Genomic DNA, 4,314 nt, shown 5'->3' on the forward strand with positions numbered 1-4,314 from the left:
GACTTTGAGGAGGAAAATGACGTCATCGGAGCATTCACAATTTTACAGCAGTTGCCATCGTTTCCTCAAGCGGAAACAATAAAGTTCTGGTATGTTTCACCCTACCTTTTCCCAATAAATACAAGTCTTTACATGACATAGCCGTTATTCATCTCGCAACTTTCATACATCGGCTCGGAACGCAAGTTTAGCCGATCGTATCATAGAAAAAGTCTCTGTTTATGCTAGCTGCATGTTTGCCAGTACGCAACATTTTCCCACAGCGATTTTGAAAATATACAATGCCCAATATCGTCAGATTTAAGCTTGCAATATATTTGCTTAAGAAGAACACCGTCACGAAATTAAACAAAAACCAATTCAGTGCAAACAATCTCTTAATAATAAGCCACGGTACTAGCGTTTTAAAAGAGCTTTTTGGTAGGCCGAATTTAACAAACGAAAAATCAGCAAGAATTCTAGTTACACGCAGGGAAAGAGTTTTTGTCACGATTTCTTATGTATAAATGGTAAACTAGGGAGTCTTGAAAAAACTGTGGTACATTGAATATTAAGTTCGATCATGAACACATAGTTTATTCTCAGTCTTGGTTCGCACAGTAGCTGAAAGTTTCTAGCTTACGGCCTTGGTAACTTTATGTTAATTCGGCGGGGCTAATGGCGAATGATTTCGGGGGGTGGGGCTTGAAAATACGGATTTTGTGGCATTGAGGACGAATTTGTATCAGGTTTCCAGGTTCACGGAAACCCTTGCGCTAAAGTCGTGTGTGAACTTTCCGCGACTAATATTGAACCGAGCTGCTACCACAAAAATCATGTGTGTAAAAAGACAAAGATAAAGAACAAAACTTTTCAGATTTGTCTTTACTTCTTCATTGTAGTCATTTGACAGGAGACAGTCTTAAAGTCACACAATAAGCCGATGAATAAAAAGGTAGAGGGTCCAATAAACGTCTCCAATCCCGTATCCCTCAAACGCTAGTTGGGAGTACTAGAGAGTTTAAAGACTGGTTTTCACTAGCGAAGGAGTCGAGTCGGAGTCGTAATCAGAAGCGCAGAGCGATACGATCAAGTGGAAATCAAACTGTCGAAGTCGGAAGCAGAACACCGATTCCGCTTATGACTCGGTCGTTCGAAAACTGCATCGTCGGAGTCGGAAGGAGAGGCGAAAGAATAAACCAATCAGGATGATCGATTCCAAGCATTGTGATTGGCTGGTTCTTCCGCTTCTGCTTCCGACTCCGACAATCTAGTTTTCACTGGATCATAACCGACGGAGTCATAAGCGGAGTCGGAAGAAAATGGGAACGTTCTGATTCTTCCGACTCCGATTCCGTCGAGCTTATGACTCCGCTTACGACTCTGATCATTGATCACTAGGTCATAAGCGCTCTTACGATTCCGACTCCGACTCCGTCGCTAGTGAAAGCCAGCCTTAAGAAACCACGAGGGCTACGGCGACGAAAACGTCACTTCAAACTATTAGTTTGAGGTATTCTGCTTCACGATATTTTCATCTTGTCTACGGTATGTTGTACAGTATGGGCGAAGTATGTTGTAACTAGATTGGTAGGTACGGATGTGACGCAAAGAGAGAGAAGGTTGTTTGTCCACGTTGTTGTCAAAACCTGAAAATTAGTCCTTTTGCGTTGTTCTTTTGAGGAGCACGTGCAGTGACGATCATTAATTTCCTCTTTTAACCAATAATATTACGGCTTTATGGTGTTGTCGTAGTTGTTTTTTATTTCATTCCAATATCCCGCTGCAGCTCCCCGCCGTATTTCAACTAATAGACAACTTCTATACCTTTTTTTCAGGCTGTTCAATGTATATGTGGTCTCATGAAGCATGCATACTTAGTCAAAACTTGGTCTACTGATAAAAGAGGTTTATTGTGTTCGAAGTCACACACAAAAACTCTTACAGAGGATTAAACTGTCTTGAATTACTAACTATTAACCCGGCCTGCGAATGTTTAAAACGATTCCACTACGGTCAGAACACTGACGAGAGCGTCCAATTTCGCCGTACGTGCAGTACGTGGAGCGGGGCCAGAAAACTCTGCTTTGTCTGATTATCGCCCACGCTTGTGTTCAAATTTTTAGTAATTTCGCTCCAGTAATCACAATTCATAATTATCATAAATGACCATTGATCAAACACTACAAAATAGTAATTAGCTCCTTCCGACCCATCCCATTCAACATCAGCGATCGGACACGGATGGATATCTGCCGTATCCACCCTTAGGGTAGTCTACAAATGTCGTCAGAAGTCCTTTAAAACTACGCTCGATATCTGAATCTCAGAGTATTACGAATATACTGTTACAGCTTTTCCTTTTCTTGAAGTCTTGTGACTCCTACGCTGTTTCGTCCCTTTCGACGCAAAGGAAAATATTCCTGGCTCACTTCTTTAGAATCTAACTTATCCCACATTTTCCCTCCCTGAATTTTACGCCTTGTCCCGCATCTTGCTAAGTTCATATTGGACCCTGAAAAGGAACTATTGAAATACAGCTACAGGCACGGAAGCACAGAAGAGCAATCCGAGCGTACTTGTATACTAAGGTGGACGAACATACTTCAAGACCATCGAAATTTTACGACACGTTCAAACCTTTTATTAGTAACAAGAACAAAGAATCGGCAGCAATATACCTTAAAACGGAGGGTGATAATGCAGATTAGGATTAAACGGAAGTGGCAGAGATACTCGCCAACTACTTCACTAATTAAAGCGGCACTAGGTATCGGCGGAGATCACGTAAATAATTTTACGGAAGAGGACCACAGTGACCACTGCAGTGTTAAGACCATACGAAAAACCCACAAAGAAAGTAATTTTGAATTTAAGTTCTTCACAATGGCTGAAGTGGAACAGGCACTTAATCCAAAGAAGTCCAGCGGATGGGACACAGGACTACCACCAAAATTACTCAAGAATGTGGCTAAAGAAACAGCAGCATCGTTGACCAGTCTCTATAACAACTGTATACAGCAGAGTACCTGGCCTAGCGCATGGAAGATGGGTGTATGGACACCCGCATTCAAGAGGGGGGACCGAAAGGAGGCTAGAAATTATCGCCCTCATAGCTGTCGATAAAATTTTTGAATTTTTGCTGAGCAATCAGGTGACTAGGCATTATGCATGATGAAACTCTGTACTATAGAATGACAGCTTACAGAAAGAGACATAGCTGCGAAACAACCTCAGTTGCTTACGCTGATTGAGGATTGGAAACAAGCCGTCGATAGCAAGCAACTGGTATCAGTGTTATCTACAGATATGAGCAAGGCCTTTGAATGGTTCTCTCAGCCATTCCCTGGCGATAAAGAAACTGGAGGCTTATGGATATGCTGCCGGCGATCACTTAACCTTATGCGATCATTTTTCGACAACAGACTAAACAGAGTAAAAATGTGTGACGCTTCTAGTGACTGGATAAGGATGAAAAGGGAATGTCCTTTGCCCCAGGCAGCGCCTTTCTCAAAAAAAAAAAAAAAAAAAGATTTAAGTCTACCATGGAATATCGCTGCTGAAGAGTAATTAGGCCTAAGCTTTGATTTTAAAATGTTTACCTTTGTCGTGAAGTTTGGAAACCGTCCTCTTGTATTGTTTAATGTTGTTTGTTAGCCAGTGATAAATAATACAGCATTATCAAATAGAATTTAAAATATTGTCCCTGAGCAGCTAGCGGTGTGGCGGTCGCGTTGTTAGGTACGGGTTAATCTACCGTTCAAATAAATATGACCGTTTCCCATAATCCATATCAAGCTTTCACGATAATAGTGAATTCAAAGCAAATTAACATTTCAGGATAAACACGAATTCAAGGGCGAGAACGGGTTGCTCTAGTCGAACGCGGGAAGAAGACAGGCACGAGAAAAAATGGCCGCGCGAAATCTGGGGAGCGATCCATTCAACCAAAATTTTCGAACAGAACTTTCGAAATTTCCTCGGACCTTATACTGCTACCTGAGAAATTTCTGCAATTTCATTGGCTGAGAGCAAAGGTATTTCAGCTTTTTTTGAAATACCTACGTGAATATTACAATTCCTAAGGAAACCAAAATCACGAAATAATCTCGTCCGATGTGGCGGAAAGATTTCCAGATTTTGAAATTCGGAGAGTCAAGAACTAAACCAAAATTCAGAAAACCAAATAGTAAGAAAAGTACATCGACCTGGCTCAATGTCTGAACCAGCTGGGCCTAAAACAAGAACTTTGAAACCAATTTGCTCGCTTACGAAGCAAAACAACTCGACAAAAAAGTACACTAGTTGCAAGAGTTCTTCGCGTTACATGAATTT

The sequence above is a fragment of the Montipora foliosa genome, chromosome 6 (assembly GCF_036669935.1).
Source record: "Montipora foliosa isolate CH-2021 chromosome 6, ASM3666993v2, whole genome shotgun sequence".
Lineage (NCBI taxonomy): Eukaryota > Metazoa > Cnidaria > Anthozoa > Scleractinia > Acroporidae > Montipora > Montipora foliosa.